The sequence below is a fragment of the Palaemon carinicauda genome, chromosome 5 (assembly GCF_036898095.1).
Source record: "Palaemon carinicauda isolate YSFRI2023 chromosome 5, ASM3689809v2, whole genome shotgun sequence".
Lineage (NCBI taxonomy): Eukaryota > Metazoa > Arthropoda > Malacostraca > Decapoda > Palaemonidae > Palaemon > Palaemon carinicauda.
The window spans coordinates 184,494,600-184,507,099 of NC_090729.1; the positions used below are offsets into that span (position 1 = coordinate 184,494,600).

Consider the following 12,500-nt stretch of genomic DNA (forward strand, 5'->3'; position numbering starts at 1 on the left):
CTTCATGTACGATTTTTTTTTTCTTATTGGGGGTTTGTATATCTAAGATAATTACATATGGTTCTTTAGAATATCTATCTATTTATCTATCTATCTATTTATATATATACACACACATATATATCTTATATTTATACATAAATTTACATATGTTTATATGTATGTAAGTATGTATGTATGTATGTATGTATGTATGTATGTATGTGTATATATATATACATATATATATATATATATATATATATATATATATATATATATATATATATATATATATATATATATTTACATTTATACACACACACACACACACACATATATATATATATATATACATATATATGTATATATATATATATATATATATATATATATATATATATATATACATATATGTGTACGTGCGCGTACGCAAGCATGTCTGCATATGTCTGTATGTACGTATATAAAAGAAAAAAGAATAAAAAATTATACTAAATACAATATACATATGTATATATATATATATATATATATATATATATATATATATATATATAAAACTGCTGAAGTGCATTTGGATAACGTGACTTAACACTCCAGGGATAGAATAGTAATAACTCCGGCTTCATTATTCAATGTTTATGTTATTTTAATATAAACACATAAAAAATTATTTATTTATTATCTGATTCGAATGCCCATTACAATTTCACGATGAAATATAAAATTAATGAATAATGAATTAGAAAAAAAAATAATTCAACGAGTCAAAAATAAATCTAAATATTCATCTTAATAGAAAAATGTCATAGAGCAAATTTTCTGTTGAGATTTCTTTTTTCATTGAGCTTTTTAAGAAATATTTATATGATTATTAGCTTTTTATTCACTTTATTTAATAATTTCTTATTGTTCTTAAAATATTTTTTTCCTTGTTTCCTTTCCTCACTGGGCTACGTTCCCTGTTGGACCCCTGGGCTTAAAGAATCCTGCTTTTCCAATTTCGGGTTGTAGCTTAGCAAGTAATAATAATAATAATAATAATAATAATAATAATGATAATTAGGTTTTGACAAACCATTCCTAGTGTAATTTAATGAAAATATCGATATGATTACATCGTAAAAAGAATCCATGAACAAATATTAGTTAATTTTGGAGCTACAAATGAAACGTAAATTTCTTATATGTTAATTACAATAACCATACTTGAGTCAGACTTTCTAAAATGAGAAATGATCAACATCCTTAGTTGCATATTTTATTGTTATCGTTACAGATTATATTGTTCTCTCATCTTGGGTAGTGCCATGGCCTCTGTATCATGGTCTTCCACTGTCTTGAGTTAGTGTTCTCTTGTTTGAGGGTACACGCAGGGACACTATTCTATTTGTTTCCTTATTTCCTTTCCTCACTGGCTATTTTCCCTATAGGAGTCTTTGGGCTTATAGCATTCTGTTTTTCCAACTAGGGTCGTAGCTGAGCTAATAATAATAATAATAATAATAATAATAAAATTTACCCCGATATAACTAAGAATTTTTTTCACTATATCCTTTCCTCACTGGGCTATTTTCCCTGTTGGAACCCTTGGGCTTATAGCATCTTGCTTTTCCAACTAGCCTTATAGCTTAGCTAGTAATAATGATAATAATAATAATAATAAAATTTACCCTGATATAACTAAGAATTTTTTTCACTATATCCCTTCCTCACTGGGCGATTTTCCCTGTTGGAACCTTGGGCTTATAGCATCTTGCTTTTCCAACTAGCCTTATAGCTTCGCTAGTAATAATAATAATAATAATAATAATAATAATAATAATAATAATAATAATAATAATCAAACTACGGTGTATTCAATAATGGCAACAAGTTGGTAGCTTGCTATTTGTAGTGTTTATGCATGCAACACCATATAATGCCTTGATCAATTTCGTGCACGAGTATCGGTATACCATTAAACTTCTCCTTCCTCGCTTCATGGTGGAATGTAGAGAATTTTAACCCAATTATTCAGACACGTCGTTGACCGTACAGTAAATTCTAACTCGTTTTCTAATTCTGACTTAAAATTCCGTTTCGATAATATCCTGGTGTCATTTTCATCTTTTATGGAATGCCGATTTCATTGATATGTGATATATTTAACCTAGATCTGCTTAAGAGGGCCTATCTCACTTAAGAATTTATTCATACAACTCCCAACATAGCCTTCTTAAAAAGGTCATAGGTCACTCCTGGGTGGTAGAAGCAAGAAATAAATTATTACCCGGATGTACAGTAGGACACAGGAATTCCTGGTACACCTCGCTCTGTGGAGGTGCACACAACCACACCCTTTTAGTACTGTGAGTTCCTGCACTTAGCCCCGCCCACCACCTGTGCCATCTCCTATCTGTTTGGTTACTCGCCTGGAAGTAAGGGTGTGACAGGGTGCACTTCTCCCGAGTGAGGTATGCCAGAGACTCCTGTGTCTACGTGTTTATTGTCCAAGACCTTCAACATGTACCCATTGAATCAGCTCCAACCAATCTCCACTCACCACCCAGGCAAGACCAGGGTAGACCAGGCAATGGTTGTCAACGTTACTTGAACAAGGGACTTATACGATGCAAATCGCAAACGATCCCATATTCTAATGTAATTTTTCTATGTTCTAGTAGCCAACATTAAGAATACTAATTAAATATCTTTTAAGGAAAATTCACAAGTACTTATCGTAGCAATATTCATGGACTGACAATATCTACGCTACCAGGAAGTATAATCTTTCATTCAAATTTTTCAACATGAATCTAAAATAAACATTGAAGATAAATAAACTATTCATACTGTATATTGAATCACGATTTTTTTTCATTCTACATTTCTCTGTTGTTCTGATGTATAAATATTAAAAAACGCACATAGTTTTCTTTATGGGGATTAATGTAAGTTTTTCCTAGTTTTGTAAAAAAAAAAAGAAAAAATGTTTGTTGAAATAAATTTTTTTTTTAAACTAAAATACTTTTTGATATTTTTATTCCAATGAATATTGGCTCTGAATAACAATGTCATCTGGATCGATAGTTACCCCAAAAAAACTATTGAAATTGATAGACATCGATAAAAATCTGGATAAAAATTAAAAATTCTTTCAACGCAATGTAGTCAGGGAATTAACGCTTGCTTTCATCGAAAATAAAATGAAAGGCATTTACAGACACATTCCATTAAATGGGGAGAAAATATATTTGCTGTATTTTTCTCTACCTAGGGCAATAGTATTAATCTCTCTAGACTCAACGATGGGTGTATGTAGATGCACAAACATTATATATACTGTATATACACAGTATGTATATATATTTATATATATATATATATATATATATATATATATATGTGTGTGTGTGTGTATGTATATATATACATATGAATAAATAAATATATATACAAACATATAAATAAATATATATATATATATACTGTATATATATATATACACACATAGAAATGACTATTTAACTACATATACATATATTATATATATGAATATATACGTATATATTATATATGTGAATATATATATATACATATATATATATATATATATATATATATATATGTACTATATAGATATATATATATATATATATATATATATATATATATATATATATATATATATACATATATACATGTACGTGTATATACATACATATATAGGCTATGTGAATATATATATATATATATATATATATATATATATATATATATATATATATATACATATATGCTCATACAAAAAACATCGTTTTAAGCAAGATAAGTTCAGGAATGATTGTGATATTTAATTATGAATGCGTCGCCTCGACTTTTGTCTAAATCCTGAAAATCAGCGAGGAGGAAAATTCCCTCTTCTTATCTGTTCTTTTATGTGCGCCGTTAACTAAGGTATAAAAATGTTAAGGAGCTTACACGATGGAAGAATTAAGGCCTTGTAAAGCGTTCGTGTGTGTGAGAAAGAGAGAGAGAGAGAGAGAGAGAGAGAGAGAGAGAGAGAGAGAGGAGAGAGAGAGAGAGAGAGAGAGAGAGCATCTAATTCCAAACGTTTGGAATTATCAGATAAGAATTTTAAGCTTTCATGCATTTAATATCCCTATGAGAGAGAGAGAGAGAGAGAGAGAGAGAGAGAGAGAGAGAGAGAGGAGAGAGAGAGAGAGAGAGAGAGACCCTAATTTAGAACCTTTGAAATTGAGATAAAATGAGAAGAGTAAGAAATAAAAGACTAGGAAAACTGCAAGATATAATTTAAAAAAAAAAGGACCTATGCTAATATGCTAATATATTCAACTAAGCCGTACCGATAACAGAAGAAATAGGTTCTTTCCTCCAGGTAGAGCAGCCAGGTTATATACCCTGCAATGAACGACCCAACTAGCCTGGGGTAAAAAGAATTTGTGTGTGTGTGTGTGTGTGTGTGTGTGTGTGTGTGTGTGTGTGTGTGAGCCGGCCCTGCCTAATGCTGTAATGGCGAGTGGCATTTCTGCGGCGATGGGAAACGCCAATCGGTAATTGGAAGCCACCGTGACCCAGTTTCGAATATTCAGATAAAACAAACAGTGCCGAAAGAGATAAGAGGAGGTGGAAGAGGGAGAGGGAAAAGAAAAAGGAGGAGGAAGAAGAGGAGGTGGAGGATAAGGGAAGAGGAGGTGGAGGAGGAGGGAAGAGAGGTGGAGGAGGAGGAGGAGGAGGAATGAGGAAGGGAAAAAGAGGATAAGAGGAAAGAGGAAGGAAGAGAAGGAAAGGAAAGAGGAGGAGGTATGGGAGGAAAGAGAAAGGAAGACGAGGAGGAGGAGGAAAAGATGGAATAGGAGGAGGAGGTGGAAGGAGGAAGAGGGAGGAAAAGGAAGAGGAAAGAAAAAGGGGGAGGCGGAAGAGGAAGGGAAAGAGGAAGAGGATGAGACATTAGGATAAATGGATAAATGTACAGTAGTGACATTTAACGCCATTTCCTGATACTTATTTTTGAGTGTCATAGTACATAGTTAAGCAAACATTAGAAAAAGTGTTTTGAAACTATTATAAGTTACTATTTTATTTGGAATTTTACCCATTGTAAAATATTCTTACGAACGAAGCCAATTTCTACAATCAATCATAATTCATTCGTTTCGTGGAAATAGAAAAAAAAATATTTTTTACATAAAGATTATTGTCCCCTGTTGGGTTTGTACACATTCTGAAGGGAGGATTAAACGGTAAATTATTTAAATACATGTTAATCACATTGTAAAATGTATAAGTGGGACTTTAAATCGGGAAAACGTTAGTAGATCTAATGTCTTTGTAACATCATACCTAGGGGAGTTGGTAGTTAGAAAGTCTAAGGTGTTTGTGGGACAATTTGTCAATTTGTTATAATTGATGTGCAGTAATTAGTATTTTGAATACGACTGCTTAAATAGTTATGAAGCGTCTCATTTCCCCCACACATTAAAGGAAAATTACACATTTAATCAAAAGCGAACATATGAGATGTAAATACATTTTGTTGAATTACGCATAAGATATGGGAAATTATTACGCATAAGATATGGGAAATTACTCTTTGCTGTATATGAAATTCCTTTTGACTCTTCAAAAAAGTTTGTCAATTTTTTTTTTAAAATTAAATCGATATCTAACATATCTCGCAAGGCTTTTCATGACATTATGAAAAGCAGGGACTGGAATAAAAGTAGAATATTTCGAACGTTTTTTCCTGTTATTTAAAAGTATCTCCTAGAGACAGAAATTGTACCTAATGATGCTTTAAAACAATACGATATCGCTGGGTGCTTTTATTTCACTCAAATTATGATTTAAAAAAAGGAAAAAGGAAAAAAAAAACGAGCAAATTCCACTGTCTCTAAATATCAAAGAAAACAAAGCCTTTATTTTTCATAAAAAATATATTGTTGAAGTCATATCAATTAGGCATTTAGTCGTATTTCGGAAGATGAGTTTCGATTATTATTATTGAAAGCCAAGCTACAACCCTAGTTTAAAAAGCAAGATGCTATAAGCCCAAGGGGTCCAACAGGGAAAAATACCCCAGTGAGGAAAGGAAATAAGGAAATAGATAAGCTACAAAAGAAGTAATAAATAATCAAAATAAAATATTTTAAGACAGTAACATTAAATAAGATCTTTTATACATAAACTATAAAAAAACTATCGTCGGTGTAACTCCGGCGACTTCACCAGTACGATTAAAACCATTTCTCTCTACTTTGATCACAAATACCATTACTGTTCATCTTTCTTTGACTAGACGCGTGAAAACCAACAAGTATATACTACGCTTATAAATTATTGTCATTACATACCACGTGCGTCAACTTGCTAATGGCAATATGCAAATTCTCTAAGTCGCATTACCTTTTCTCACTAATTGGCTGGCATTCGACTTTACAGTAAGAGGCTTTAGCATGCTAATGGGCTCATCTCGTTCTGACAACTCCTAAGTAATGTCCTTATCGTAATGGACATTGATGTTAAACATATATTTCCAGTGCGGTGATGCTTTGTTAGATGCAAGACTGCTTATCTAAACTGATGACCAAATTAAGAATTGCATTTTGACTTTTGGGTTCTGATCTAAAAGATATAAAAAGTTTGAAAAATAAAAAAGTCACTCAAACTGATGTCCAATTTAAGAATTGCATTTTGAGACTTTTGAGTTCTTTTTCAAAAGACATATGGTTTTTAAAAAATAACAATAGAACACAGAAAATTAGCCAAACTGGAGTCCAAATTAAAATTGCATTTTGACTTTTGGTTTCCTTTATAAAAGACATGAAATTTAAAAAAATAACAATGACACAAGAACTTATCCAAACTGAGATCTAAAATGAGATTTGCATTTTGATTTTTATGTCCTTTTTTTAGCAGACATAATAAGTCTAAAAAATAAATATTTTACTAAGAAATAGCACAATATATAAAATATTCCAGCATATTTTCAATATTTATTCAGCAACAGAATAATATTTTAGTAGCATTTCTAACTGATGTTCGAATACTATTTTTCTCTGCTTCTCGATTCATGTAACATTTACCTGAATGATTAAGCGCCACTATTCAAAGTAATGTATTGTAGTTTCACATCAATTCAAGATATTTAAGTGAATATATCATTATCCTGCTTCAGATACTTCCTAACATAACTATAAAAATGCACAAACAGATAAATAAGCATAGTCACACACACACATATGCACATACACGCACACACACACACACATATATATATATATATATATATATATATATATATATATATATATATATATATATATATAGTAATACCTCGGTTTACGAGTATAATTCGTCCTGGAAGCATGCTCGCAAATCAAAATGCTCGTATCCGGTAAAAAATTTTCCCATAGGAAATGAAGGAAATCCCCACGATACGCTCCACACATCCATAAATACACATATACAGTACACTCACTTTCAAAGGCTAGTTAAAATTATAACCCTTAACGTCATAAATTATCCAAAAATTTATAATTCACAATAAATAAAGATATATCGACAGATTAGCTAGCACTTTACATTTGAAAAGAGTGGTGGCTGGAGTGAGGGAGATAAGTGAGGCGGAAGTGGAGTAGGAGGGGGTTACTGCTTGGTGGGAGGATTTCCCTCCAAGGAAACTTCTGGTAAAATATCGGCAAGTCTCGCTCTTGAATAACATTCAATATCAGTGAGTCACTTGATTTACTTAACGCATCTTCTAGCATTGGGATAGCATCCATTAAAACTCTAGCCAAAAGTTATCTTCAATAGCAAGCAAGAAATATACCTGTTCTGACAAGTTCAAAAAGGAGTGCTTCACTGCCTAAAGCTATAATCTACATGATCAGTTTATCTCTGACTTCTGTAGTGTGTGGACAGCCCACAATTGTTTACTAACTTGAAAGGTACTAGGTAATATGGCTTCACATCATATATGAGTTTAGTGTATCAGTACAGTACAAAATATACTTTTTTTTTTTTTTTTTTTACTATTTTTTGCATAATGATTACGAATTTTCCCTTTGCCTACACATACACCGAATACATTAGCCTATTCCTTACATATTCTCCTCCGTCCTCATACACCTGACAACACTGAGATTACCAAACAATTCTTCTCTCAAGAGGTTGATTACAGGAATGTAATTGTTCAGTGGCGCTACTTTCCTCTTAGTAAGGGTAGAAGAGACTCTTGAGCTATGGTAGGCAGCTCTTCTCGGAGAAGGACACTTCATTGTTCTCTAGTCTTGGGTAGTGCCATAGCCTCTGTACCATGGTCTTCCACTGTCTTGGGATAGAGTTATCTTGCTTGAGGGTACACTCGGGGACATTATTCTATTTTATTTCCCTTCCTCTTGTTTTTTTTTAAGTTTTTATAGTTTATATAGGAAATATTTATTTTAATGTTGTTACTGTTCTTAAAAATTTCTATCTTAATTGTTAATTAATTTTCTTGTCGTTTCCTTATTTCCTTTTCTCACTGGGCTATTTTCCTAGTTGGAACCATCGAGCTTATAGCATTCTGCTCTTCCAGCTACGGTTGTAGCTTAGTAAATAATAATAATAATAATAATAATAATAATAATAATAATAATAATAATAATAATAATAATAATTGCCCTTTCTATTCCCCAGGTTCCCTCACGTGGAGCAGATTCCTCCATAACGGCCACTATCGGAACGGGATGGGAGGGATGCCCTTATCCCACCGCGATCCCGTCTACATACCAACACACAATCCACATGGGGGTAGACGTCACGTGCCGTGGGAGCCTAACTATCAAGGGCCTACTTTTGACTCTTCACCACCTCAGAATGTCACCGCTCTCAAGGACGACAACGCCTATCTGCATTGCATTGTTCACAACATCGGCAATAAAACGGTAAGATGATATGTCTTGGGATGCCGTCGCTGCCATGGATGCCCTATCAATCACAGTAATGACACTGCTGTACAGTTTCAGTTGTTTACCAGTTAGTTTTTGTGAGCTGTTTGCAGAACCTACGGGCTTCAAAAGTGCAATAGCCATTGCTTGGCCACAAGGGTCAGGAAGTCTTCAAGGACATCATGTGTAGTTTTGGTTCTTTATTTGTTTGATTTTGTGTTGGTTTCCAGTGTCAATAAGAAATTTTTTTCTATATATTTCTGATCAGCATTTTTATGATATCTTGAATTTTTGTGGGTTCTCAGTGTCACTAAGGAAATGTTATATTTTTATGATCAGTATTTTTGATATCTTGAATTTTTGTGGGTTCTCAGTGACACTAAGGAAATGTTTTCATCTTTTTTCTGATTAAGGCTTTGTGATATCTTGAATTTGTATGAGTTCTCGAATTCACTTATCAAATGTTTCTATCTTTTTTTTCTCATCAGTGTTTTGAATGTAATACCATTTACTTCTACTATATAAGCCAATCAAAAAGACTTTCTTTGTGATTTCTTCTAGATAATTTGAAATAATATTTTTAAGAAAATAGTTTCCAGTTACGATTTTTAATCTAATTTCAGTAGCTTATCATTAATTAACCCGTTGAAAATATCAATAATCTTTTATGCAAGTATTTTGAATAACTAAATTTTCCAGGCAAATTCTTTACATGGCTTCTGGTTACTATTTTGAATAGTATTCCTTTCTTTATTATAAACCAATTAAAAAGACTAGTTTAGTGTGCCATGGTATCGAATATAGGATCGCATCTTAATTTCTTTTTTGGATCGATGCCTTAGAAGTGATTTTTTTACATAATTCAAATGATACAATTAGATCGTTCTATTCCAAGTCATCTTATGATTTCATTACTCAACGTAATTTATCGCCTTAATATATAGACACTAATATATAAAAAAAAGATATGGACGTTTTCAAGCGTTTCTCACCATGACACATACATGAATACACCTGACAACACTGACATTATCAAACAATTCTTCTTCACCCAAAGGGTTAACTACTGCACTGAAATTGTTCGGTGGTTACTTTCCCCTTGGTAAGGGTAGAAGAGATTTTCTAGCTATGGTAAGCAGCTCTTCTAGGAGAAGGACACTCCAAAATCAAACCATTGTTCTCTAGTCTTGGGTAATGCCATAGCCTCTGTACCATGGTCTTTTACTGTCTTGGCCTAGAGTTCTCTTTCTTGAGGGTACACTCGGGCACACTATTCTATTTAATTTTTCTTCCTCTTGTTTTGTTATTTTTTTTTATAGTTTATATAGGAAATATCTATTTTAATTTTGTTATTGTTCCCCTTCCTCACTGGGCTATTTTCTCTGTTGGGGCCCCTAGGCTTATAGCATCCTGCTTTTCCAACTAGGGTTGTAGCTTAGCAAGTAATAATAATAATAATAATAATAATAATAATAATACATGTGATTTCTATCGGTCCCAGGTATCATGGATCCGAGATGCTGACCTCCACATCTTGACAGTGGCTCAATACACGTACACAGCCGACGACCGGTTCGAGGTCATCCACTCTCCGGACACCAACGCCCATTCTTGGATTCTGAAGATCAAGTCGGTCCAGCCAAGGGATTCCGGCCGATACGAGTGCCAAGTGAACACACATCCAACGGATCCTATAACGTTTCCAGTTTACCTTTCTGTCTTTGGTAAGTGGTAAAAGGTACAGCTGGACACAGGAATTCTTGGTACAACTCCCTCAGGGGAAGTGAAACCAGCCACACCCTTACTGCGCGGTGAGTTCTTGTGTTTAGCCCAGTCGACCAGCTCCATTAGCTTTCTGGTTACTCGCCGCAAAGTAAAGGTGCGATAAGGAATCAATAATTGAAAATATCTTCTCTTGATGACAATGATATTAGATTTAATGTTACCTGTTTTGTGTACTTATAATCAAACTAACAAGCAAAGAAACAAAGCAGGTTATTAGACTGCACATGCACAATTCAGGGAATTGTATTTGGCGAGTGTATGAATAATGCATAACGGAATACTGGTTTTCATTCAATGATACTATACTATGTTTTATTTTTCGAAGAAATTGCATCTTTGCCGGAACGGTATCATTTTCTGATAACAGAAAAGTAATATTTTTGTGTATCTATAAATAAATAAATAAACAAATAAGCTAAGAAACAAGGAATATTAGTAAATTGAGTCATATAATTATTTTAATTTTAGTGAGCTTATGAATATTTTTCCACATGCTTATCCCTGCAATAATTCTATACAGTATTATCATCTAATTTTGTCTCAACATTATCCTCTTAAGATCACTTTAGCAACAATTTTGATCTAATATTTTTTGTTCCAGCAAGAATACTATATCATCACCTATTTTCCTAAGACGATGCGCATTTGTCTCAACGTTATCCTCTTAAGATCACCTTGGCAACAATCTATACTCAATTTTTTTATATTGAAGCACATTTGCAGTGACTCGCAGGGGCCCTTTTAGCTCGGAAAAGTTTTGTACGAGCTGATTGGTTAAAAATATTTTGTACAACCAACCAGCGAGTGAAAAACTTTTCCGTACTAAAAGGGCATCCCTGCGAGTCAGTAACCAATCAGCTAGTAGGAAAGTTTTCCGTGCTAAAAGGGCACCCCTGGGAGTCAGTAACCAATCAGCTAGTAGGAAACTTTCCCGTGCTAAAAGGGCACCCCTGCGAGTCAGTAACTAATTAGCAAGTAGGAAACTTTCCCGTGCTAAAAGGGCACCCCTGCGAGTCAGTAACCAATCAGCAAGTAGGAAAGTTTTCCGTGCTAAAAGTGCACCCCTGCAAGTTGGTGCAAATGCGCCTCAGTAAAAAAAAACTGTCTATAAATCTACTATCTTTTGTTGCAGTGCCAACAGCAAGGATCATTGGCTCACCGGAACGATACGTCGACAGAGGGTCGACCATCAACCTCACTTGTATTATCAACCACAATCCCGATTCACCGACAGAGATCTTCTGGTACCACAATAACAAGGTACGTGTAATCTCAGTGTACTGTGTACTCTACACAGTTACAGATGACGGAGGACATCATAAGTGGATGTTGGGATCTCATGATGCTTTGTGATAGTCATTCCTTCACTGAGGAATATTAGGTAATTTGATTATCTCTCTCTCTCTCTCTCTCTCTCTCTCTCTCTCTCTCTCTCTCTCTCTCTCTCTCTCTCTCTGTGGACAAACCAGAAATTAAATTATTCTCTCTCTTTCATCTGTAGTAGGTTGCCCATAAATCAAAATTATTCTTTTCTCTCTCTCTCTCAATCTCTCTCTCTCTCTCTCTCTCTCTCTCTCTCTCTCCTCTCTCTCTCTCTCTCTCTCTTGTATGTTAGTAGGATACCAGGAAATTAATTTATTCCCATCTCTCTCTCTCTTCTCTCTCTCCTCTCTCTCTCTCTCTCCTCTCTCTCTCTCTCTCTCTCCTCTCTCTCTCTCTCTCTCCTCTCTCTCTCTCTCTGTGGACTAACCAGAAATTAAATTATTCTCTCTCTTTCATCTGTAGTAGGTTGCCCATAAA

At 33.6% G+C, this 12,500-nt stretch overlaps 1 long non-coding RNA gene and 1 pseudogene across 1 annotated transcript in view; one reads left to right on the plus strand and one right to left on the minus strand.

Annotated features, from left to right (window-relative positions):
- The window catches only part of LOC137640716 (uncharacterized), a 604,412-nt gene that overhangs the window by 34,136 nt on the left and 557,776 nt on the right, over positions 1 to 12,500 (minus strand). The window lies entirely within an intron of this gene.
- Positions 8,669 to 12,500, plus strand: part of LOC137640715 (zwei Ig domain protein zig-8-like) — a 6,102-nt pseudogene continuing 2,270 nt past the window's right edge.